Source organism: Myodes glareolus, chromosome 14, assembly GCF_982192425.1.
Source record: "Myodes glareolus chromosome 14, mMyoGla1.1, whole genome shotgun sequence".
NCBI classification, from domain to species: domain Eukaryota; kingdom Metazoa; phylum Chordata; class Mammalia; order Rodentia; family Cricetidae; genus Myodes; species Myodes glareolus.
In genome coordinates, this window is record NC_142039.1 from 67277570 (window position 1) to 67304902 (window position 27333).

At 49.9% G+C, this 27333-nt stretch overlaps 1 protein-coding gene across 7 annotated transcripts in view; it reads right to left on the reverse strand.

The window, feature by feature from the left end:
• Sema4d (semaphorin 4D) overlaps positions 1 to 27333 on the reverse strand; it is a 103774-nt gene that overhangs the window by 60893 nt on the left and 15548 nt on the right. For 4 of the 7 annotated variants that reach the window (XM_085699519.2, XM_085699517.2, XM_085699516.2 and 1 more), the window contains exon 2: positions 17034 to 17102. The gene's annotated coding sequence lies outside the window, so the exon portion shown is untranslated. Of the gene's footprint in view, positions 1 to 611; positions 631 to 17033; positions 17103 to 26881; positions 26986 to 27333 lie in introns of those variants that run through there. The other 3 variants (XM_048447887.3, XM_048447883.3, XM_085699515.2) reach the window with 2 other exon arrangements.

The window sequence follows — 27333 nt, forward strand, 5'->3', positions numbered from 1 at the left end:
CCAACTTGTAAAAAGAATATATAAATAGCAGCCCCACCAGCTGAGACACAGGCAGCGGTTTGCTCAGTGGAAGGAGCCTGTGCAAACTGCCCCGGACCCCACTGTAGGAAAGCCCCGCTAAGCTCACTCACGGCTCAGTCTGCAGATCTCCTGGGCCTTTGTCTCGTGGTTTCTAGAAGCTATAAGATGGCTATAGCCTCCTTCTCTCTCCAATTAAGCCAAACTGTAATTAATCCTTTGTCCTTTACCTATGTCTGGTTCCTGATTTCTTTAGGAATTCAGGGAAACCGAGGTTGTTGGTTGATTAAGGCCCTGAGTGTCCTTCCATACAAACATGGAATTCCTGGGAGCCAGTGAGGGAGGATGGAAAAGTGAGGGCTAGCTAAGGTAGGGCTGAGGACACAGCTGAGATCCCGTCTAGCAGGCAGCTGCCAGCCCTCAGGAAGATGCCCACAGTGGGCACAACTTGTTTGCTGCTGTTTCAGGTAAAGCCTGTTTCTGCCGGGAAGCAACAGGCTGGTATTTTAACAAGGGGAAGTCCATAGTGCCTGAGTCAGCTGCTTGAGCAAGCTGTGTTCACCAGGGTCACTGCAGGGCACTTCCCAGCATACCTGTCATAGCACGTGCTCCCCAGGAACGCCACCAGAGAGTCAGGTAGAGAAGGGGCCGGTCCCGGGGATGAGCAACGACTGTGGAGGGAGGAAGAGTCTCAGGATCCTGGAGAACACGGGAGACTACACAGACTTTCGAAGTCACTACACCACCGGAAGCCCCCAATCTCTGGGCTCTGGTTCCAAGCTTTCAGCCCCAGGAACTCCAGGGCAGGCACTGCCATTTGGTCCTGGCCTGTAATGTTTTGGCCGCTCCCTGTCCCCATCCTTAGGTCAACACACACCCTGGTCCTCTGACTTCCACACACATGGGTTATCAAAACCGTTGATTTACAGACCCCAGTGGCATGAGAGGAGGGCACTCCGGTTGTACCACTGTCCCACACAGCAGCCACGTCTGGGCTCTGCTGAAGCTAGTATAGAGGGCTTCCTTCCCTGGGCTCTGGGGCCAGGCAAGTTCCTGCCAAGGCCACGCCCACAGGCAACAAGCCAGTGGCCCTAGGCCACCACTCCTTCCCCCACAGAGTCTAAAAGACAGAAACCTGAGATAAATAAATTCAAACAACAAAAGGAGTGTGGCCCAAGACAGCACCAGCAAATGTGGGTGACAACTAGCTACTTCCAAGAAGGACCCAGGGGTAGCTCCGGGCTAGGTAGCACCAAGCAACCATTGAACGATAGACTGGCTCTGCAGCCAGGCCATGCCCACTGCCTTCAAGGTTTAGGACAGTCACATGCTCAGAATAAGCATCCACCCTCTGCCTAAGTACCCTTTTTCCTCCATTCCCGGGCACCAGCTATCTGGGCCCCTGGAAGGTAGGTACACTCTCAGGATAGGATACTCCACTTAGATCCAAGCCATTTGCAAAGCCAGAGGGAACTCCAAGCCCCATTACTAACCATGCATACCTTTCTGCAGCTGGGCTCCCAGCCCTGCTCTGGCCACTGTGTCCCTGACTGCAGGATCGGCACTCAGGACTCCTCTGGACCACTCAGGACCCTCGTGTGGGATGTCTGCCTGCCTGAGACGTCTATCTTGAGAGTCGGGGTGAGGGGACGCGATGCCGGCAGCTGGGCCCACTCTTGTTACAACAAGGCACCCTTCAGCAGAAGGACAAGGCTCCGTGGTGAGCTCTCTCTGTAGGTCGTGGGACAAGCCTGTCCCCATTCTCTGCCCTGTAAATGGCAGGGCTGTTCTACAATGTGGGCCTGATTGTTTTCTTCCACGGGCTGATTCGGGACATGGGACAAGCTAAGGAAGGAGAAAGGCTGCCTTACAGACTGGGGGTGAGACCTGAGGAGAGGGGACTAACCCTGCCCAGCACCCTCACTATGTCGGCCACTGCCTACCAGGCACAGCCAAGGGCCACCTTCTTGACCTAAAGAAAACACTTTTTTTAAAAAAAACAATCACCCACATCTTCAAGGTTTTTCCTACCCCTAGCCATTAGAGTATGGGGATAAGACCTTCCAGAGGAACAGACATGCTGGATTCCTTAGACACATGGCCCTTACCTGGTTCTGTAAGACCCTGGGCCAGACCTGAATGCAAGGGTGACCCAGTCCCCTCGGCAGTAATGTTCAGAGAATAGCTCATCCACAGAGTCAAATATTCCTTCTGCCCTTAGTGACAACATAAAAACGCTTTTAATTAGCACGTGCTTCTCAACACCTGCAAGCACCGCCCACGTCCCTGAAAATGCAGGACTCAGTTTGACTTGTCTCAGAGACACTAGCTCACAAACAGCGAAGGCCTCTGCAGCCAACCCAGACCCCACAATACAACGCCTCAATCTGTTTATGATAGAAAGCAAGAGTGGGTATCTATTTTCAAAATCGTGTGTTTTCCTTAGAACAAAACAAAACCTAAAAAAAAAAAGAAGAAAGGAACCAGCCAGCGAAGAATTTACTGTGCATGCTGCAGCCAAATGAAAACCGGCTGGCCCGTGACCAAGCTCAACCACATTTCGGCGCCACTCACAGGCATTAACTCATCCTGTTTGGTTCAAGAGCATGCCACATAATACGTCTACATCAGTGTGGGGCTCCGTGGGTCACCCTCACCAGGATGCCAGGGGCTGCGTGGAGGAACTGCAGACCTGGGACATCTGAGGCCAGCCTGACCTGGCTCTCCCGGATTGGGCCAACACAACTAACAAGCACGTCAGTCAGTGTCCTCCCTCTGAACCCACCACGTCCTGGGAGCAACCAGGCCGTGGCACCTCCATCCCCACACAAGCCCATTGTTATGCTGGCTTCTCAACCCCAGACCCAGGTCTCTCTCCCTGATGAACTAAGAAAGAAAAGTTAAGCGGATTATGTATAATTGAATATGCAATTAAGTACTGCTAAACACTACTAGAGTTTTGAGTTCTGGGTTGGGCTTTCCCTAAAATTTTACTGTAAATATACCTCCAACGCTGTCTGTAAGCGATTAAAATTGCCACGCGTAAGCACGTGAGAGGCCCTGAACAGGGAGCCACGAGCCCCAAGAAACAGCTTGGGTGTCCTCACGTCAGCCAGGTCATTCTGGACACTCCTTGGACACCCTGAGGATACTCCAGCAGTTACAGAAGATCGCTACAACCATGGCTGAAGTCATGCTCCAACAGTAACCACTCAGATAGAGCTTGGTGGGAATGTAGCACTCCAGAACCACACAAGTCTGATCTATCTCCATCTTATCCAACAGATATTCTCACTTGGACCAGAGAGGACACACCTTCCCAGAAGGCCCGGCAGAGGGCCTGTGGCTGGAGCAAACACGATCTTTTTATTTGTATGAAGGGTTGCGCCAAAGTTGGCACAGACACCCTTGCCACACACTGCTCCTGGCCATGTAACCAGACTGTTCGGTTCACTTTTCAAGTTCGTCAGGAGACGCTTCCCTGTGTTGTCCTCTGGTGTCGCAATGAAAGGCTTAGGCCCAACGAGAGGCTTCTTCCAATGGTCTTTGCCTACTTCAGATTTTTATCGTAAGTTAAGTGGGCTGAGCTGGCAGCACCAAGAGACAATGGGACAGCAACAGCTGTGGCGGTGGCGGTGCTAGCGAGCAGCAGAAGTCAGCAGCAAGACAGTGGCTGAAGGGGCTGGGGAGATGGTCCCATGTATAAAAGATGAACACTTGCATTTAGATTTTCAGAACCCACATCTATCTGGACACAGCGGTGTGTGGCTGGAATCCCAGCACTCCTACAGTGAGGGGGAGGCAGAGACAGGCTGATCCCTAGAAGTCACTGGCCAGCTAGCTCAGTGTACACAGAAGCAAACAATACAGAGACCCTGTCTCAAACAAGGCGGAAAGTGAAGAACAACACATCAGGCTACGTTTTGGCCTCTGTGTGCATGACATGCATACATGCTGCTGTGGAACAGAGTTTAAGATATGTTAAGTCCTTTTGTGTGGAATATTTGTTTAATGGTGCAAAGATGTGTCGCATTCTTTTATGTTGCATTTGTTTAACTCTGTGAAGCTGTTCTACTTTTCCTGTCTAAAACACCTGATTGGGTCTAATAAAGAGCAGAATGGCCAAGAGCTAGGCAGGAGAGCGAAACAGGTGAGGTTGGTAGGTAGAGAGAATAAATGAGACCGAGAGAGAGGGGGGGAGAGAAAGAGAGAGAGAGAGAGAGAGAGAGAGAGAGAGAGAGAGAGAGAGGAGTGAGAGGAGGAGAAGGAGAGGACACCAGGGCCCAGTCACAGAGTAAGAAGGAAAGTAAGATATATAGAATAAAGGTAAAAATCCCAGAGGCAAAACATAGTTAAAGAGACACGGAATAATTTAAGAAAAGCTGGCAAGAAACAAGCCAAGATAAGGCTGGGTATTCAAAAAAATAAGTCTCTGTGTATTTATTTGGGAGCTGGGTGGTGGGTCCCCTAAGAGCAAAGAGTTAAAAAAAACCAACTACACATGCACCTCCATTTGTAGGCAACACACACACACACACACACACACACACACACGCTGAAGAATCGAGTGGCCATCATCAGAGAAGACCAAAGATAGTACAGTACAGAAAGGGTTTTTGTTGTTTTGAGACAAGATATTACTGTTTAGTTCTGCCTGACATGGAACTCAGGATAGATCAGGCTGGCCTCAAACTCAGAGTTCTGTCTGCCTCAGCCTCCTGCGTGTGCGCTGGGATAACGGTATGTGCCACCACACCCAGCCCAGAGACAGTTGCAAAGAGCCAAAGATGAGGGACTGCAGGCCTCGGTCACAAGGTTTCAAGAGCTACCATGTCTTAGATTCACTGAAGGTTTCAGAGTTACGACAGGAGCTGCTGGTAGGAGCCACAGATCCCAACAGCCAAGGCATAGGAGCTGTAGCACTAGATTGCAATAACTGCTGCAGCCAACCCTGCTAAGAGCCAAGGGTCACACTACTGGTCCAGTGCCAGCCACTGCCAGCTAAAGCCCAGAGAAAGAAGCTTCCAACCTGAGCGCCTGCAACCAAACACCTCTGGACTCAAGTGTCAGGAGCAAACTGCCCCTAGCTCTCAGAACTGAGGGATCCACACCAGAGTCTGCCCATATGTACACCTTCATGCTGGAGGACTCGGGCTGTCAATCCAACAGCTGCTAAGCATTTCGGAAAAGAGCACAAAGCCCCCAGGTGGCTGACTGGAAGCCACTCTCTGCAGCTGTCTCTCCGGTCCTCCACGGTATAGCTGCACAACTATTTCTAAACTCCAGCTCTGACTAATGGTTATTTAAAAAGAGGAGGAGGAGAAGAAAAAGAAAAAAGGGGAGGGGGTACCTCCAGGGACTCGGGGGGTGTCTCAGTGCTTGCTACACAAGCAAGAGGTCCCAAGTTGGGGTCCCAAGCTCCCATGTAAAAGAGTCAAGCAGGTGGCAATGCATCCCCCAGAAGTTGGGGGATGGAGATAGGTGGATCTCGGGAATTCACTGGCCAGCCAGTCTAGCCCAAAGCAGCCTCTAGCCTCCACACACATGCACGCACACCCACACAGGCATGCACACACTGTGCACAAATGCAATAAAAAGAATAAACAGAATACCAAGAGCTCTCTGCTTCCTTCAGATTAAAATCTCAGCTCTGTACCTCAAAATAGTAGTTGGCTGCCTGATCCGCTTCTTACCAGCACCCTATCTACTGGCTGCTTCTCTCTACTTCATCTTCTGCCTGAACAGCAGCCGGGCCTTCTGGAAATATATCCCCTGATCTGAAAAGAAGGAGTCTTCCTCCCCAGTACCATGTACACCTACCTCCTCACACCCACCTGCACACACTCCCTCCTCCTCACACACACTCCCTCCTCCTCACACCCACCTGCACACACTCCCTCCTCCTCACACCCACCTGCACACACTCCCTCCTCCTCACACACACTCCCTCCTCCTCACACCCACCTGCACACACTCCGTCCTCTTCACACACACTCCCTCCTCCTCACACCCACCTGCACACACTCCGTCCTCCTCACACATACTCCCTCCTCCTCACACCCACCTGCACACACTGCCTCCTCCTCACACCCCCTAGCACCAACTGTCAACAGGGGACCACTGTTACTCACAGGGAATCAAGCAGGGGGAGAAACACGGGAACATGCCTCGGGGTGTATGTAAGATGTGTACCTGGCTTGCCACGTGGTTGTCAGTCCTACTTGAGTGCTGAAGATGAGCTAGCTTGGCCAGTCAACTGGAGTGGAGACCTGGGCCAGCAGGGGTCAGCCCAGTCCACAATTACCCTACCTATGACTTCTCTACTCCGGTAGTGTTTCCCCAAAATGACAAAGTAAAGTGGAGATTTGCCAGGTGCAGCTCCCAAACTGGCCTGATCAGCAGCCTGCTTTCCTAACCACTCACAAGAGCAAGGCCTTCTAAGAACAACAACCTCCTCCCATGACAAACTGCTTCCTCAGCACCCAGTCAGCGCGAGTCAAGCCTCAACCTGTCCTGGGATATTTTGATCGCCTCTGACACTCCCAAGACTGTCAATAAAGTTCATACTGAGCCAGAGGGCGGAGCTAGCTACTAGCTGACCATCATTAGCCACAGAGATTCTGGAGGACCCAGGATACATAGAGAGTCACAGGAAGTAGTAAGGAGGAACTTAGAGAGATTCTCAGCCCTTTAGGATTGAGGAAGGAGAGAGAGGAGGTCGCTGGTCACTTCTCCGTCACTTCTCTGATCAATCAGGTTTTTAACTCCAATATCTGATTTTTGTATTTAATAATAGAACAATACAAGTAATTGCCTCCTCAACTCTTACCTCATGCATGTGGCCCAACCAACCCCACCTGCCACCATACTGAAAGAAATGCCTTGGGCTGGAGAGATGGTTCAGTGGTTAAGAGCATTGCCTGCTCTTTCAAAGGTCCTGAGTTAAATTCCCAGCAACCACATGGTGGCTCACAATCATCTGAAATGAGATCTGATTCCCTCTTCTGGCCTGCAAGCAGACACACAGACAGAATATTGTACACATAATAAATAAATAAAATATTTTTTAAAAATGCCTTAATCCAAATCAGCCTCACCAACAGGCCCCTCTTCCTACACACACACACACACACACACACACACACACTCACGCAGGATGAGTTGTGCGTGTTCTTCTTCATGTCAGCGGGCAAGTTGCACTTCTGACAGCAAACAACGTTGGTGGTGGTTCTGCAGGGCTTGGCCTCTGGGCATGATGGAGACTGTGAAAGCCAGGCCTCAGCTAAGGCATGTGGCAGTGCACGTCCGAATGTCAGGATGATCTCAAGAACAGGAAAGAGAAGGAGGGCAGAGGACCGATCCCCTGCCCTACAGCTCCTCCTCAGGGCTCGGGGGCTCCAAGCTGAGTGCTGGCTAACACTGCCTTCCTCTCCGAGGGAAGCTGTCTGGCTGCTCAGCCCCTCCCCTCTTCCATCTCCTCCCAACAGCTCAGGGGCTTTGCTTCTGATCTATTACATGTCAGCCTCAGACGAAAGCAAGAGGGAGCAGTCACTGTGGATGAGGGACTGTGTCCACCCTCCTCTAGAGTGACTTTGGCGAGTCACAGCCTAGGAAGAGCAATGTCTGTGACAAAGCTCTCAACCCTCTCAGCCCCGCCCCCAGCAACCTTTAAAAGGCTTCTCCAGATGCCATTACTATTTACCACACCAGGATCCCACACAGAACATGGTGTGTGGATTAACACCCAGCAAGTCTATGAAGGAGGCTGTGTCTCCCTCCGAGCCATGATACCCAATGACCTGTGGCTGCGCTCCTCCCTTCCCAGGGTCCAAGCCACACTCTCACATCCAAGAAACATGGCTGTTCAGATGCTAGATTCAAAACCAGTAGGTAGAAAAAACCTACTGAAGGCCAAGAAAGGGACTGCAGCATCCTCCACCTGGCCTTCCTGCCTGATCTCAACCCAAGCACCTCTGCGAGGTCAGAGTGGAGCTGGCCCCTTGTGTCACCAGAGTACAAAAAGAACGAGGAAACCAGGAGACGGCCAAGTGTGCCAGAGCTGAGATGCTGAGGAGAGAGGGAGGGGATCAGAAAGCTCCAGACAGAAATAAAACATGTCCGGCTGGGGCCAGCTTCCCCTGCTGCTGTTCATGGGAGGCTTTGGAAAGACAACCTTCCAATAGAGGAGGTTCAATCCCACAAGCACCCAGGACACAGAAGAGCAGACAGGCGGCCCATACATCTCCTGCCTCCACCCCCAGGAAGCTGCTTCTCCCTAGACCATGACTCAGTCTAGAAGGCCCACCTGGACCCCACTGGGCTCCCCCTGGGAAACTCCAAAACCACTTCCTGGTGAGACTTGCAAGGCGACAGCTGGAGCATGACCCCTCTCCTGCCCCAGGGCAGAGCCCATAAAATGAGAAGCCCCGGAAAGAGATGAGTGTTTACATTCCAGGCTGTGGAGGGGCAGAAAGAAACCTGTAAGGAGGGATGCCCTGATACCCACGCGACCCACAGGGTCTTGTTAGCACATCTAGACACTCCGGCCATTTGCCCCCTCCTCCAAGGCCTATCACTCCACCCACCTGCCCCCAAGCCCTGCCCCTCTGTCCACCTTTAACTTAGACCTAGCTGTCACCTACTTATCTCACTGACCTTGAAGAAATATCATGGCTGCTGTTCCTGCAGCAAGTTGGACGTCGGGAACGTAGCATTCAACCCTACACAGCAGAGCCACGCTCCAGCAACATCACTGCTACCACGAAGCAGCCACAGACAGAAGGGCTTGCCTGCCCAGGACCAGCAAATAGTTAGGCAGACCTGGCCCAGTGACACCTGGGCCAACCTCATCCCACGCCTACCTTGGAGCTGGGGGCCCAGGCTGTCAGTCCTGTGTGGGGTCAAGCACCTGCAATCCTCCACACCTCCACCCCCAGCTCGGGTGCGGCTGGGTCACACACAGGCAAACGCAGGCCTGACCTCATCATGCTCCCAGCAAGGGTGGGACTGAGCCAGCTCAGCAACACAGAGAGTTTTCAGAAGCCGTGGAGCACCAGCCACCAGAGGGGCAGGCAGTGTCTAGGGACAATACTCAGAAGACCCAGGTCTGGCAGTTCAAGGTCAGGCACACAAACCTGGAACAGGGATGTGACATACACCACACACACACACACACACACACACACACACTAACAGGTGGATGTGGGCACAGAACAACCCTCACATACCCGCCGACTGTTGGTGCACATACTTTACCCCACATATCCACTCACCCATCCTGGACAGCGTCAGACCACAGACACCTAAAGGAGACCTAGGAGGAAGGCAGTCCCCAACACAGAGGCCACCTTCTATTGCCAGGCCCGCCACAGGCTGTTTTCCAGTTGGTGCTCATTGCCTTACACTCTGGCTTCACTAATTTCATATCTGGGTTTTTGTTGTCTGCATCTGACTTTGAAACAGGATCTCATTGAGCCCAGCCTGGCCTCAAACCAATGTGTAGTCCAAAGATGGTCTGAACTACCAACTCTCCTGAGATTACAGAGGTGCACCATCACACCTGTAGTGCAGGAGAGCAAAGCTACCGAGGGCTTCACACACGCCAGGCAAGCATTCGGACAACTGAGTTACATCCTCCATTCTAGCTTTACCGGCTTCTAGACGTTACTGCAAGCACACAGAGGGTGCTGGAAATGTGTGCTTGCCTTTCTCCCTGATTTTCCCTGCTCCACAGCCCCTTCAGCACAGCGACTGTGCACCCTGGCTGTCCTCTGCAGAGGGAGCATGTGTCAGCCATGTATTGTGGAATCTTCTCTTATCACGGTGCTAACATAGCATGTGCAGGACACAGAGATGAAACGCCTTTACTGTTGTCAGCATACTCCATAGAACTGTCACCAAAGTGACTCGGATGTAAAAAGGCAAGCAGGTCACTGGGGAGCGGTGGCATGTCCTCTTATGAAGAACATTAAGAAACCACTGAGCTGAAGTTCAACTCATGAATCAAAGGGAAAAAAAAAAAAGAATGGTTGTTGCCTAGTGCCAGTATATTGCAAGAACCCAAAACTGGGCCCCTGATTCCCCAGAAACACCATCACCAACCCTGACAACCTGAGTTTAATCCCACACAATAGAAGCAGTGAACTGAGTCCAGCAAGTGGCCTCTGACTTCCACCCAAGCTATGGTACACTCATGTATACACACACACACACACACACACACACACACACACACTTCCCCGAAGCCTTCCCTCAAACATCTGAATTCATACTAAACAATTCAAACTCACAGAATAAAGTTTCTGCATAGCCATTCTATCTTAACACCAACACTACAAACCTTAAGAATAAAGAAAAAGACCTGAGCATTATGGGCTTCACCTGACTGGCAAATGAGACACTCATAAAAGCAGCCAGCAAAAGACAGAATTGGGAATAAGCAAGATGGCTCGGCTGGTAAAAAATGTGCTTGTTGGCAAGCCTAACAGGAGTTCCATCTCCAGAAGCCCCACGGTGGGAGAGATCTGAGTCTCTCAAGTTATCCTCTGCTCTCCACAAATACGCCTTGGTAAGCGTGTCCCCCTACTCCCTGCTTCTATACACACAGAGAATGAATGAGATTTAAAAAAAAAATTAGGAATTAGTGTTTCAAATTTTTTTTAAGAACCGGGAGTCAGTGTTTCAAAGCAGAAGCATCTAGAACACCCAGCCCCTGCTGAGGAGCAAGGCGAGCAGGCGACCCAGCAGAAGTGGAAGCAGGACCCGAGGCTGGAACCACTCACCGGGGTTCAGGGACAGGCAGTGTGACCACAACATCGCTCTCCAGCAGACACTTGCCACGGCAGAGGGAGGGAACTGGGAACTGGGAACAGGGTCCACCACTAAGCAACAGTCAGATCCTTTCACAGAGTAGGCCGGCGAGTTCTACCAAAGCCAAGAGCCACACACCCAGCAGACCCAGCAGAGCCCCGCCCGGAGGTCACAGCCTCAGAATGACAGCTCTGCCACAGCTAAGGGTATCTGTGGAGGTACTGTTTATCCTGACTTCCTGTTTCCCCGTGCCTGCCCTTACCAATTACTAAAGCCCAGAAGCTTAAAACATCAGGTACTAACCCTCCCTTGTCTCTGGAGGCTGGAAGTCTTAAGTCAGTGGCACTGGGCCAAAGTCAAGGACCATGTTAGACTCCCAAGAATTACATCAAGGTTCTTCCTGTGTCTGGTGGCTGCAAAGGGTCCTTGCTTGTGGAGTTCTTGGCACCCCCAGGTTCTTCCAAGAGCAGAACTGATGGGAAAGACATTCATGGGGACGGTTTGACCGGCGACTAAAGAGGATGGGATGGCTAATCTGCAAATGGAGACCCCTTAGCTCCCAGGCAATCTGCGGGCATTTGCTCCTTCCTAAGGACCACACACATGGGGAAGGCCTTCTGATTTACTGAGTCCTTGGATTAACACAGTAATCTCATCAGAGCCCCATCTAGGGTTGGGGAGGTGGGGGAGAAAGTGCTTTCTGCACCAGCATGAGGACCTGGGTGGGTCTGGGTCTCCAGAACCCACATAAAGCTAAGTAAAGTAGCATCTATCCACAACCCCATGTCACCTAATGCAGGGGTTCTCAACCTTACCAATGTTGCAATGCTTTAATAGAGCTCCTCATGCTGCATTGACCCCCAACCACAAAATTATTTCATTGCTACTTCCTAACTATAATTTTATTACTGTTAAGAATCATAATGTAAACATCTGATGTGCTGACCCTGTGAAAAGGTCATTCAACCTCCAAAGGGGTCACGGCCCACAGGTTGAGAACCACTGTCCTACAGGAAGATGAAAAGTGATACAGGAGAAGCCCTGGACCATGGATCAATGAGTCTGGCACACACAAAGGCAAAGATAACAACAACAACAACAACAATAATAATAGAGCCTGTTTCAAATAAAGTGGAAGGCAAAAACACCCACACGTGAGGTCGTCCCCTGAACTCCAACTCCACAAGCATGTATGGCACAATGTCCTGGCATATATGTGCTCACATTTACACACACACACACACACACACACACACACACAAACACACACACTTACTTAAGAAAAAACATCAGAATGCCCTCCAGACACCCAGAGTGATGTCTGACAGAACATTAGGCACCATGGGGCCCAGGCAGTTCGGGGTAAAACCCATCTTGGCAATCCACTGCTCCAGGGTCCACCTCTTCTCCACAGAGTCAGTTCTGCACAGCATCTTGACTCCTCCACCCTCCTCCTATGAGGGCACCTGTGACTGCATCCAAGTTCTCCCAGATAAGCTCAAATAAACTCGCCATGAGAAAGACCTTCAATCTGCCCACATCCACAGGAGCTATTCACACAAGACCACATGAACGAGGCACTAGGGTCAGAGTCTGACAGTCTTAAGGGAGTTATACAATCTGTAGAAAGCCGTAAGGGCAGAGAACACAACGCTCAGTGTGGGTCTCTGAGTGGGGTGTGCTGCCATAGGGACCAGGGCCTGCACACCCAGGCCTGGCCGGTTCTCAGGGGAGGAGAGCAAGCCACTCTACAGTGTTCTCAGGGCTCTGCATTTCCTGCACCAGTGTCTCCCTGGTTCCGTCAAACACGCACCCTCTAGGACCATGGTGGCTGTGACTTCTCAACACAAGGCTGCAGGAGGAAGAAGACGACAGACACGGCTGTCTGTATCCAATTCCAAACCTCTATGTCCAGTTCAGAGGACCAGAAGGGCTCGGCTAGGGGGTATCCCGGTGGGACCAGCTCCGCACATGAAAGGATGAGACACATGGCCTGTGTCCTGGCAGCTCCTTTTCAACATGCCAGATCTCTCCATGGACCCAGGCACCATCTCCTCTCCCACTTGACCTTAGTGATCCCACCTGGGGTCTGTCTTCCTTGGCAACTTACTGGTTGCCTGGTCACAGTTGGCTATAGGAACTCTTCCAACACGGTGTGAATAGAAACAGCTGAGAAGGACCAGCCTCTCTGCAGCAGGCCACCTGGGGCTGACAGTTCCACCTGCCCTCTGGCAACCAGCATCCACACACTGCAGAATGGCAGGCAGAAAGCTACGAGGCCCAGGCTTGTCAACGAGAACTCCATGAGGCATCCAGAAAGCCACTCACTGCAAGGCTCGTGGCTTGGGCTCTGGTCATGTGCACGACAGCATCACCACATGCGGGCTCTCCACAGGGGGAGAAAAAGAGTCCTTTGTGGGATATTAATAGCCTGGCCAGATGTGGGAGTGCCTGGGGTATTTTCCTAGGACTGTGCTGGCTCCCCACAGCTGCACAAGCAGGCACCAGCCCCTCCACTCAGGCTGCCAAAGCGAGTCACATGGTACTGGGGGGGGGATGGCAGGTATTTACAAGGTAGCTCTCCTCATCATAAACATGACATGCAGACTGAGCAGGCCACCAATGCATTCAGGACATGGCCATGATGTGGAAAAATCAGCTATAAACATGTACACTGCATCTTTGCCCTCAACAGAAAACAAGGGCAAAGGAAGCAGACAAGGCAGGGCTGGTGCCTCAAGAGAAATACGGTCAGTTTGGGAACCCTCTTGAGCCCCCCAGGAGGCTGCTTAGGAGCTTTTCTTAGAAACCCAGAAACTGCAGCACTTACCAGTGGCCCAGCCCCAGGGGATTAGAACAAAGTCAAAGCCAGGGCAGTCACAGCACACTCTAGATCCGCACTACTAAGGGCACACGGCTGATGGCACATGCCACTGCAATTGCATGGATGGCCACATGAGAAGAGTACATACCTTTCTAATAATCTAGTTTATGTAATCCAGTACACAAACGTGCACAATACAGTCTTCTAAGATGCACTTAACATACTTCAGAAAGAGGCATACATAATCCCTTCTGGGCACTGAATCTTCAAAGCAGGCTTTGGCTTTGAACAGTCACGCTCCAGCACCTGGGCCAGGCATAGCGCTCACTTATGGGACTGGGCCTTGTGGATCTAAGGCACAGGAGAGCAATATGGCCCACACACGGCTGCTAATATAAATGTTTGGTTCCAAGGGCACTAGGGGTGTCCATGTATCCAGTCACTATAAATGGACACTTCGCTGTGCCAATGGCAGAGTCCCAGGCCAGGGCTGGCCCCCTTGGGTTTGAAGTGGCTGGACAGTACCACACTACCACATCTCCTGTCACATTGGAGAACCTGCCATCTTGTACACACAATGGGCCTGGTAAGACCTCATGGCTGGGGCTGGAGAGATTATGGATGGCTCAGGATTACAAATCCTTTTTGCTCTTGCAGAGAACTATAATCTAGTTCCCAATACCCATAGCAGGGTGCTCACAGCCACCTGTAAATCTAGGTCCAGGGGATCCATGGCCTCTTCTGGCCTCCTTGCAAGCATGTGGGATACACCCATACAAACACAAACACATAACTAAAATTAAAAAAAACACACACAAGAAAGATGAAGCCAGTCCCTGCACACAAGTGGCATACACCCAAACAAACAAAAATACATAAATATAATAATTAAACACATCCTAAAAACCAAGAAATATGAAGCAGAGTACAGTGGCACACACACCTTCAATCCCAGAATTTAGGAAACAGAGGTTGCCAGAGCTCCACGAGTTCAAGGCCAGCCTGGTCTCCAGAGTGACTTCTAGGACAGCCAGGGCTACATAGTGAGACCCTGTCTCAAACAACAAAACAAAACCAACTAAGAATACACAGAAAACACAAGAAAGACTACAAAATTGTGGGAAAACAGAACTTTGAAAGCTCAGGCAGCCTCAAAAGTGTAACAAAACTTAAAGCACTTTCCTTCCCGTACTATGTGTCTCCTAACACATTCCAGTAGAGTATGGATCTAAGACCAGAACTGCAGGTGAGCATAGAGCCTTGTAACTTGTCACTAAGCAAGGCCTGTCCCTAATCCTGACACCTGCCCTGTCATAGGCTCGGTATTCCCAACAGATCCGAGGGGCACTCAAGCACCCCCAAACCATGCTTGTTAGCCAGACCTCATAGAACCTCTTGGCTGCTGCCTTCCCTGCCTGGACACACCAGTTTCTCCAGAGGCCACTCTTGGATTCTTGGCTAGATTTCCACCATGGCGTCATAGAGACGGCCCCCAGGGGCAACAGTAAGGACAATGCCTGCTTTGTCCCCACTCTGAGGACCCACCAAAGGCAAAGCTGCTTGTATGGGCCACTTCACACTGGGAAAGATCCTGAAAAGTTATTATAGTTTCCACCTCAATGCAAATTCTACAATATACAGCTTAATATTCCTAAGTATTTCCTTTCTAGGCAGCCTTTTATATGCAAACTACTGCATTCCCCTTATTCTGGGGTGGGGGAGAGACGCCACCCTCCAAGACTGGTGACTTGTTACTCGCTGGGTGACTGACACTGTGGAGCATGCACCAGACTTTTTCAGGGACACAGAAACCTCGGACAGAGTTTCTTTCTAAAAATTAGACACAGCGAGGTATCAAGAGCAGCTAGCTAGAGGACTGAAGAGCAGAGAGCTGAACAGTGTGAGCCCGCTCCTCTTGCTCTCCGAATGCTTCCCGGCACTGCTCTCTCTCCTTGTTGGTTTCAGGGGACAAAACATGCACACAGTGAAACCGCAGATAAGGGGACTACTGTATCCGTGATGTGAAAGCCGAGGCTTGGAAAACCTCTGAGCCGCCAGCTAGAGTGCTGTGCTCACAGCTGGCCAACCAACTGGGCTTCCAGCGAAGACTTCGACACTCGAGCTGGGAAGGCTAGGATGGCAAAAGTCGTGTCTGGGAAGTCTACTAAATGCAGGTGCGTTCACACACACCTTGAGTCGGAACCTCTGGCCCAGCCATAGAAGGTATGGGGTCTTTGTGGCTGCCTCTCCCTTCAGTTCTGGAAGTGGCAAGCACTTGGGGGCTTGGGATAGGGTTGGCACAATAAGGCCAAGCAGCACTGGGAGGTGAGTGCCGTAACAGTGGTTGGAGGTCACAGATAAGGCTGGAGATGACCCTGAGAAAATGGCTAGGCACTTTATCTTCACCACACTGTGTCTCACCATCACCTGTGACGTAAAGGTACCAACTCCCTGCTGAAGCTGCTGAGACAGTTGGCATCGCTACCACATAAGTACGTGCAGCAGGGTCCATGCATACCAGGCCCTCTGAGTCCTAGGCAAACCCAGAAAGCCTCCACTGTCCACCACCTTGAGCACACAGGTGAGCTCCCACCTCCACAGACTTCCCTACCCCAGGGTCAAGCAGTGGTTGGGAGGGCAGAAAAGAGGCAGGGCCAACAGCTCTTGAAGCTCCTGAGGGAGGGAGACAGGCCACCTTCAAAGACCCAGAGCACACTCCTGAACACAAAATCCCCAGGGGATTTTTTTAGAGGGAGGAGTAAGAGTAAGCCATGCCAGGACTCAACCCCAGCTCCCTCCGGTCTTGTTTGAAAGTCGGAAGTTGGTGCTAACCCAGGTGAATCTTCATTGTCAACTGACTGGATTTGGAGTCACACGGAAACACACATGATTGTGAGGGTGTTTCCAGAGAGCTTTAACTGAGGTCGGAAGGCCTGCCCTAAATGTGGGCTGTTCTATCCCAGGGCTAGGGCTCAGACTGAACAAAAAGAAGGAAAGCTGAGCACCAGCCTATGATTCCCGCTGCTTCCAGACTACGGGTGAAACCCAGCTGCCTCAAGCGCCCACGCCACTCCTTACCTGTCATAATGGTCCATCCTTAAACTGAGCCGAAATGAACCCTTCCTTCCTTACGCTTAATTTTGTTCAGTATTATGTCACAACAGGAAAAGTGAGAAATCCATCCTCCAAACAGGTTTCACCCAGAGTCCCTTGCTGGCAGTCTGTCCCCCTCCATCCACATGGGGCCTTCAATGCCTCATCCAGACAGTGACCCCTTTGGGAGGAATGCCTCAGTTTTCATGTATGTAACAGAACCAACTGCTGACTCATGGGGTCACCTCCCAAGGGGACACTTCCTTGGCGGGTGGGTTTTGTTACTCACCTAGGGACCAGGGTTGTCAGACATGGCGGCATTCACAACCTGGCTGTGTTCCAGTGGTGTTAACAGAGTCTGAAACAAGAATTGGAAAAGGAGGTATCTTAGTAAAACCAAAGTGAGTCAGCCAGTCAGACAGACAGACATATACAAGAGAGAGAGAGAAAGGGGGGCGGGGAGAGACAATCACATACATACATGAGACTCTTCAAGAGCACTGCCCAAGAGAGAAGTCTGTCATGGAGCACAGCACTTCCCCCAGGTGAGCACTCAGGACAAGCCCCACAGGAGTAGGGAGGGTGGAGGCGGTGTCTGCCTCTCCCTGACTTATTCCCTCTTTGCTAGTCAGGAACCAGAGCCACAGTCTCCACAGCACAAAGGAAGAACTGGTGTGTGGAGGAGGGCAGGAGATCATGGGCGGGGAAAGATAATCCAGTCATCATAAAACATGACATTTCAGAGCAAATGAGATGGCTTGGTAGATAAAGCGCTTGCCCCGACACACGACAATCTGAGTTTGATTCCGGGTACCCACAGAACAGAAAGAGAGAACTGACCCTCACAAGCTGTCCTCTGACTTCCACACGTGCGCTGCAGTGCATGCAGAACACACACAAACATCTTCAAAGCTTTTAAAAAGAATGTCATTTTGGCACAACCCTTCCAATCCGGCCCCTCAACTAGAACTAAACACTAAGAAATATCGGTGTTAGCACACAGCCAAACATTTTAAGGAGAAGATAGAGAAGAAACAAGAATCGATGGGTTTTTTGTTTTGTTTTGTTTTTTTAAAAATAAGCAAAGCAGAAAGGGTTGGACTATGTAACACACAAAAAGGGGGCATAAAAACAGCAGGCAGAAAATGCCAAGGCCACCTTCCCTAGGGGCTCCTGAGAGCCCCAGTGTCCTCAACCAGAGCAGGAAACTGCAGAGGACAAATCAGAGATGGTGGGGGTTCAGTACCATTAACTACACAAAGGGTAAACAAGATGTCATAGCCTCTTCCAGGTGGGAGCTGAGTGACCCAGTCAGTGATGGGGATGGCACAGGGAACTCCCAACCCAGCAGGGACAAGGAACGGCAGCCGCCCGGCCTGACATTGGGAATTTCCTGACATAATCCGGCTGCTGTTGGAAGAAGACCTCCCAAATCCATGTGTTGAAATCTGGCTGCCACTGTGCCATTAGGAAGAGGGCGAAATTTCATCTCCATACTCCTACATCGCTGGTGTTTGGAGATGTGGCTTGGGCAAGATATTAAGATGAGGTCACGAGGATATGGGCCTCCACAGTGACACTAGTGGCTTTAAAGAAGAGGAAGAGACCCACGCTGACATGCGGTCCGTCTCACTGTGTAATGCCCTTACCATGGTCCCCTGCATCAGAAGGTGCCAGACGGACACTAGCACCCCGGCCTTGGACATCGTAACTTCAACCTGAAAGCTGGATAGAGTTCCCTGCTTTATAAAGGACCCAATCAGAGCAACAAAAAAGGAACCAAGAGACCTGTTCCCGCTCAGACACAAAGATGTGCCAAAGGACATTCTCGGCAGTGCAGCAAAGCCATGGAAACAGCCTCAGGGACCACCAGCAGGTGACCAGAGAGTGAGTTACAGTTTGTCCAAATATCCGAATGCTAGGCAGCTGTAAGGAAGAAGGCCGTCACCCTGTGTGGACGTGGAATGGCCCGAGGCAGAAGAGGGCTGGACAGAGATGGCCAGAGCGGGACTGTGGCTCGGCTTTCAGGCGTGCCTCACTCGAATGTGTGAACGAGTGTCAGGAGACAGTCAAGGTTCTCACACTATGGGTTAGATCTGGGAGTCAAGACAACTTGGTCCTTCTCTGCTAGTGACCTTGCGTACTCCAGTAGACGCATGCCACAGTCCTCTAAAAGAGAACACATGCATCTATCTATCTATCTATCTATCTATCTATCTATCTATCTATCTATCTGTGTATATGTATACCACATGCACTCATGTCTAGACATATAAACATATGCTCCAAATGCACACACCCACACATACTGTAAGAGGCCTTTCTCCCTCTCCCAGAAGCCCTACCCACTCACCCATCAACTCTGAGATATGCATTCTTAGTCACTGCCTCTTCTAGGAGCCTCAGTCAATGGTTTTGACAAAGGGATACTGACACGAATGAATGAAAACCAGACCCTTGGACCCCAGTGAGAACCCTGGTCCTGCAGCGCAGAGGGGAGCACAGGACAAGGGCATTCCTAATGGATTCCAGGCCTGTGCTGCTGAAGGCCTCTGGGGCCACAGCTGGAAGCTGCTCTTCCAGGGACCAGCATGGGAAAGGTTCAGCGACTCCGCTGTTTCTTACAGGGGCCAGTTTATTTTCATTTCTGCCGATCTAGATTCTCTTTAGGGATGACAAAACAACTCTAAAGGCCTGGGGTGGGGAAACAGATCAGGGCCACCCAGGGCCTTCCCTTCCCAGAGCTACCACAGGGCTGCAGGAAGTCCCAGGCTGATGCCCTGGCATCACACCTATAACAGCTTCTGCTAGAGATGTGCGAATGTTCAGACACACTAACACTCGAAAGATCACACGAGCACACGCACAGTAGGCCTCCCAGGTATGCAAGTACCCGTGAGCCCACTCAGTACCTCAGTGAGGGTCACCACTGCCCAGAGCATGTGCTAGTAAGGTGGGACCCAACCTGGCAGCACCAGCTGTGCTTGAGAGGATGTCTTGTCAGCATGGACATCCCCAAGGCCCCTCCCACTGCCCTCTTTTCCTGCCGACGGTACCCAGCATGCAATGCCCGTAAACTTGGTGAGAATGAGGGCCAGGCATCCACATGTGCGGTCACATCCTGAGCACAAATGTGAAGTAGACATGAGTTACAGAACCTTCTAGGAGGATGCAGCTCCCTTCCAAGCACTCCTGTTACTGTATAACCAGAGGTTTTGAAGTCCAGATCTCCGGGGGACAGGCCCTAGAAGGGCTTTGTTACTCTTTCACAAGCCATCAAAGCAGACTATAAAAAGGTCACCAGACCCGTGGATGGAAAGTGAATTAATCTTCCCAGCTCTTAGCCTGCACATGAAGGTTAGCTGGGGTTCCCCGGGTTGCGGGGGCTGAAGTTTCCATAAATGGAACCCCGGCAGCATTTGGAACAGCACCACCTCTGCCTCCTTCCTGGCCACCATGTGCGGACCTGAGTACATGTCCCCAGTACCACACCCCGCTCTAGCATCATCATACCCTAACTGCCCAACTCTGCAGATCAAGGTGACTCAGTGATAGACAGAGCCCAGAAAGACAAGATGCAGTGTGCTAGCTACTAGATGGCTCAGCCTACAGTTCAGACTCACGTAGATCTCTTAGCACATGGGTTCCACAAACATTCCTGCACACACAGCCTTTGCCCCTTGTCATTTCCCCCTTCCATACACCCACTGACATGGTACACAGATTATCTCGGAAGGGTGAGGAATTTAGGGAACTGATTTATGGGCGGATGCTGACTGTTGTGTGTAAGCACCACACGCACCACCTTACGAAAAGATCTGGGCATCTTTGAGTTCTGTGGATGGTTCTAGGACCCATTTCATCCCCTCAGACACAGATGAATAACTGCACACTGGTGCAAGTCACCCGGTGGAGATACTGACTTTCATGTCCTTTCCTCCTTTGTTTTGCGTGTGTGTGTGTGTGTGTGTGTGTGTGCGCGCGCGCGTGTGCTTTGCAAGTGTGTGCATATGAATGTGGAAGCCAAAGGTTTAGGTTGGAAATCATCCTCAATCACTCTCAAGGAGGCAAGGCCTCTCAATCAAACCCAGAACTCATCAATATAGCACTCCCTAGGCAGCTTGCTGTATGGATCCCATCTCCATCTTCCATGGGTAGAACAGTGAGGCCACTAGCTCAATGGGTATTTACTTGGGTCCTGGGGATCCAAACCCAGGTTCTCACATTTACACAGCAAGATCTTTAACCAGTGACTCAGACATCTCTTCAGAGTCTGGGCCACTGCTATTTTAACATAGAATGTCCGTACACGATGTATCTGTATACATGGCTACATTTTGGGACTAGTCTGGATTCTGTTTCCACAAACAAAAACCATGGGTTCCTTATGAAAGGAGGGAAGGCACGGTCCTTAGAGATCCTACTCTGGACGAGATCACAGCGGAGGTTGGTCTTCCAGCAGCCATGAGCTGTCAGCAGGCTGACACCATGTCACACACCTGCAAAGCCACAATTCGAAGGGGCAGCAGACAGCGGCAGAAGGCTGATGACAGCCTGAGGCTGAACAGCAAAGCGCAGCAGCTACAGAGACCATTCTTGGCACAACACAGGCCAGGACAGTCATTGTGTTTGGCCTACTTGTCTCATAGCCCAGCATTACTTCCATTTGGTGCCCTGTCACAGCCCGGGGTCCTCACAGTCCCATGTGTCCTTTTGTGGTGGGGATTTCTAAACCCTCTCCATTTTCTTTCTTTTTTTGTTAATATTTTTTATGGTTTATTTAACTTTATTCTATGTGCATTGGTGTAAAGGTGTCAGATCCCCTGCGATTGGATCTTCAGATAGTTGTGAGCTGCCATGTGGATGCTGGGAATTGAATCCGGGTCCTCTGCAAGAGCAGTCAGTGCTCTTAACCACTGAGCCATCTCTCCAGCCCCAACCCTCTCCATTTTCAAAAACTTCCTCTCTCTCTCTCTCTTTTGAAGATGCTTATTTTATGTGCATGTCTGTGCACTATGTACATGCAAGAGCCCTTAGTGGTCATGAGGAATCGGATCCCTGGGGACTGGAGTTAGAGGCTGTCAGGAACTGCCATGTGGGTGCTGGAGACCTAACCCTAGCCCTCTGCAAGAGCAGCCAGTGCACTTAATCATGGAGCCGTCTTTCTAGCCCCAACCTTCTCTCTTTTTATTCCTTAAAAGTCATTTTCCCGTTTGAAAGCCCAGCATGACACAGATTTTTTTAATTAAATGAAGCAAAATTACTTGCCTGAGGAATTACTAAAAAGGGGGTAGGGAGGAACCTTTTCCCTCACCTAAGATGCTCCAATGTATCGGGACAGGGTAAGAACCACAATCTACAGCTTCCATCATCCAAACAAGGCAAATGGGAACAACGTGCCCTTCAGAAGGAAAGGACAGAGTTCATCATCTTCACTCAGCAGAAACAAAAGGCAGAGGTGCTGTGGAGACACAGGCTGGGCTGCCTGAGGAGCCCGAGGAGGCTCATCCTCAGGGCCTCCTGGACTAACACTGCAAAAAAGAATCTCAGGGTGAGCCATACGTTAAGAGAGTCCACAAATGTATTAACTAGAGGTAAGGCATAGCATATGAGCCAGAGTTGAGAGCTGGTACTTAGAGCCACACAGGTATCTTATATGTATTTATACATAATATATATGTATACATGGTGCACATACGCATATAACATATATACACAAATTTCGTAGCTAAGTTGCACTGCTAAATAATAAAATTTACAACAAGATTTGAAGTCTAAGCTAAATTTTTAAAAATTATTTTATTACTTTGTGTGTGTGTGTGTCTGTATGCCATGTGCAAGCCTAGTACCTGAGGAGACCAGAAGAGGGCACTGGATCCCCTGGAACTGGAGCTACAGAAAGTTGTGAGCCACCATGTGGGTGTTGGGAACAGAACCTGGGTCCTCTGAAAGAACAGCCAGTGCTCTTAACTGCTGAGCCATCGCTCCAGTTCCTACGCTAAGTTCCAAACTTAAAGTGTATGAGCTAGTTTCCTTATTTCAGAAACTTCAAGGATTTTCTTTTGTGAATGGAACCGTCAGGTGTGCTGCTTATGTGCAGAGTGACAGAAGTCGGCTGACACAGGCAAACGCAAGGCTGCGTGCGAGCTTTCGGGTCTGAGGAAGGAAGCACAGCTGCTTGTTTTGTTGTCGTTGTTTAGGACAGAATGGTCTCACGCTCACTACACAGTGGAAGGTGACCGTGAACTTCAGTCTTCAGGCCTTCACCTCCAGAGTACCGGGGTTACAGACAGGTGTGCACCACCACACCCATTCCACACAGTGCTGGGGGTTAACCCCCGCCCCGTGCCTTGTCCTCCTGAGTCAAGCACTACCGCCTGAGCCACACCTCCAGCCCCTCTTGCTGGCCGTTTTCAATATCCTTGTTTGAGACGTCCATAGGACGGCAAGCACTATTTCTGTAAGCAGTTTCGATTTTTCTTTTTCAGTTTTGACCCAGAGTCTAACTCCCAGCCCTACGATTCTCCGACTTTCTCTCCTGCCTCACTCTGCTTGGCAGGTTTGTCTGGGCTTCTGAGCAGGCTAACAAGCAGCCTTTGTGGAACAGACAAAGCATAAGTGAGTCTGTATGTTGGAACAGTCACCTGGAGAGTGCTCACAGAGGAGGGACAATCTCATCCTCATTCTCGCCTACAAGTTTCCTCTTGCTGTATATGAGTCCCCCGGGGACTGCTTCCAGGTAGCAGGCTGGCCCTTCTGGAGACAATGAAGATGCACAGGTCACTGGGGTACTGTGCATTAATTGGCTAGTCCTGGCACCACCTGCCACCAGGGCTGCAGAGCCTTGGTGTTCGTCCTAACACACACCACTCACTAGTCCCTTGGGCCCCTGGGCATGAGGCAAGTGATAACTGTACTAGAGTCTACAGCGTGCGAACAGCTGCCCAGTGCTCACCGTCAGCCAAGGAGTCACCGCCACAGACCCCATAGACACCTAAGCTATAAACAAGAAATGCCCGGCTTGGAAGAAAACACCCAATTCTTTAATAACTACAAGTAACCCAAACTCACCCAAGATACAGTCTCATCAGTACTATAAACATGAAGGAAATTGAAAACATAATTAAAACCCTCAGAAACAGACACTGATTGAAAACGTCTATCTAACATAAAAGAAAAAAGGAACTAACAACAGTCTATGTCACCTCTTCTAGAAATAGGGAGAAAAACGACAAGGCTGGCACTGCCTTGAGAGCAAAACAATCAATTCCTGCTTATTCATCTCAAAACGAAAGGAAAACAACGAAAAAGAATAAAATGACTGCACTTATTTGATTGACATGTCTTAAAATTTTGTCTATTTTTGGTGCTGTGAATGTCACAAGGACAAAACAATTTGGTGCCCTTGGAAATAAATTTATATGAACAAACTAATAAAATCTTACATTGCAAACGGATCTTTTCCAACGAAAAAGTTGTGTGTGTGTGTGTGTGTGTGTGTGTGTGTGTGTGTGTGTGGTACACGCACCTGTATATGTGTGTACTCATGCCCATATGCACATGTGTGGAGACACAGGTCAGCATCAGCTCTCCCCCTCTATGGCTCCACAGTTATTAGCTTATTCATTATTGGGGGGACACACACCTACCACAGCTCCCACGAGGAGGTCTCCCCCTTTTCCTCTTGGGGCAGAGCCTCCTCAGTTGTTTCTCTCCCACTATGTAACTCCAAGCAGCTTGCCAGCAATTCCCTGGTCTCCATGGGCCATCTTGTCATAGAGGTGTTGGGATTACAGATGTGTGGGTTCTGAGACTTGAACTCAGATTCCCAGACTTGCACGGTAAGTCCTTCTCCCACTGAGTCATCGCACCAACAGCCGTATTTATTCATTCATTTATTTTTGTTTCACTGAGGTTTGTTTTTAGACAGGGTCTCTCACCCAGTGGCTAGACACATTGGCCAGGGAGCCCTCCAAGTCTTCCCATCTCCACACCAGACTAGGACTGTAGGTGCATGCTGCCACACCTGGCTTTTCCCACGGGTGCTGAAGAGCCAAACTCAGGCCCACATGCTTATGGAGCAAGCATTTTACCCACTGAACCATTTTCCCTAGGCCCTGAAATTCTGTTGTTAATGCTACATGTCCCAGGGACGGACAAACAGCTCAGCAGGCAGTGATGCTGGCCTTCAGTCTGATGACGTGAATTCAGTCTTCAGAAGACACGTAGGAGAAGGCGAGAAGTGGTGGTAGTGACGGCCATTTGTGATGTGCTGCGCCATCTACTTACACACAAGGAAACTGGGAGAGTTTACTATACGTATTTACCACGGTGAGAAAATGACGACTTCAGGGCTAGGGAGATGGATGACTCAGCAAGTAAAGTGGCTGCACTGAAGGCACAAGGCTAGGACTTCAGATCCCTGCACCCACATATAAGTGACACATGTGGAGGGAGCCAAAACGGCAAGCTCCAGGTTCCGTGAGAGACTGGGTTTCAATACGTAACAAAAACATCCTTAGTATATGCGCTAAGTACATGTACCTCCACACACATACAAGCCTACACACATGTGAACATACACATACACAAACACACTATACCAAGAAACAAATTTACAAAATGATAGATTAAAAAATAAAGCATAAAACTAAAAAGTATTATATACATGTATGAAACTGTCAAATAATAATAACAACAATGATAATAATAATGAAGAACAAGTGATGTAGGAGGTCCTTCTGTATTTCTGTTGCTTTCATTGGTTAAATAAAGAGACTGCCTTGGCCTTTTAATAGGACAGAAAATTAGGTGGGCGGAGTAGACAGAACAGAATGCTGGGAGGAAGAAGGCAATCAGGCAGACGCCATGAAGCTCCGGCTGGAGATGGACGCTGGTTAAACTCATGCCAGTAAGCCACAGTCAAGTGGGGATACAGATTATTAGAAATGGGTTAAAGAATATGTAAGAGTTAGCCAAGAGGCTAGATATAATGGGCCAGGCAGTGTTTTTAAATGAATACAGTTTCTGTGTAATTATTTCAGGTAAAACTAGCCGGGAGCCGGCGGCAGGAAACAGTCCGCTCGCTCCTTTTACAAACAAGCAATAAAAGAAGGTCAGAAAAGAAGAAAATTGGAGCAGTTCCTGACACCCCTCTGCAGATACCATGTGCTTCAGACTAGAAGGGTTTACATACCATTCAGGGTCTATGTTTGCTTCATATATGACTGATGTCCAAAGGCAATGCAGATCTTGAATCCTGTAATTACTGATAAAATGGAGATCTCAGGACAACCCATCCACTCCTTTAGAATTTCAAGAAATCACATCCTTTACTTTCCAGAGCAAAAGAAAACCTGAGTGTAATAGAACACATTCTGGGCCTGGGTGTGCAGCTCACATTCTTGGCCACACAACAGCCGTCACCCAAAGCTTAATCTTCCACAGTTTCAGTTACCTATCATCAATCATGGTCCAAAAATATTCACAGGACTTGTTCTAAGTTTGTGACTGCATGCTGTTCTTTATAGCATGAGCGAAGTCTTTCGTGACCTTGCCCCATCCTGATGGGCTAAGCCATCCTCTTGCCCAGTGTATCCACCGTGCGGATGCTACCCACACATGCGTCACTCAGCAGCTGTTTCGGTCATCAAACTGGCTGCCTCAGCAGCACAGGGCTTGAGTTCCAGTAACCCCTATCTTATTTACTAACGACTCTAGCGCACAAGAGGAGGGGGCTGTGGCGATTGGGATCTGCAAAGAGAAGCCCCTTCTTTTAAGAGTGCTTCTCTTAAAGCTTCTTTTAAGGAAGTGCTTCTTTTAAGAGAAAGGCTGCGTGCTTTCAACCTAAGGAAAGAAATAAGACAGACTAAGGTTGCTCAGATTTATGGTATAATGAGATTTTTCCGTGAGAGAGAGAGTGAGTGTGTGTGTGTGTATGTGTCAGAGTAAGAGAGATTGTGAGCTAGTGTAGCACATGTGCACTCGTATCAGAGCCCTTTTACATGGTTTCGAGAGAGTCATCAAGTTGCCTAGGCAGGCCCCGGAATTGCAATCTCCCATCTCATCCTCCATGGTAGCTGGTACTGTAGATGTGCACCCCAGACAAGCTTGCTGTTAAACTCTTACTGTGCCTACCTTATACTTAAACTCTGCTGTAGGTCTGTATGTATACAGTTCAGTACTGCCACGGGTTCGGACATCCACCAGTGGACTCTTCCCCAGGATGAGATGCCCTGCAGGAAGCGGAGCCGATGGTCAGCCACCTTGAGCTGACCGTGATCTTATAGAGAAATGAACGCAGAGAGCATAAGCCCACCTTTTGGTCACACAAGGCAGACCCAAGGGCCAACAGAGAGACTAAAGCTTGCTGTACATGTGTGAGGCCTGGAGTTTGGATCCCCAGAAACAAGAGTCTGGTTGAGACCTTGCCTCAACAAGAAAGGTGGAAGAGCAATCCAGAATGATTCCTCATTCAACCTCAGGCTTCCACACGCATGTGTGCACACACACACACATACACGCACATGAACACACATACACATATGCACAACATACACAGATATACACACAGAAGAGGAGGAGGAGGA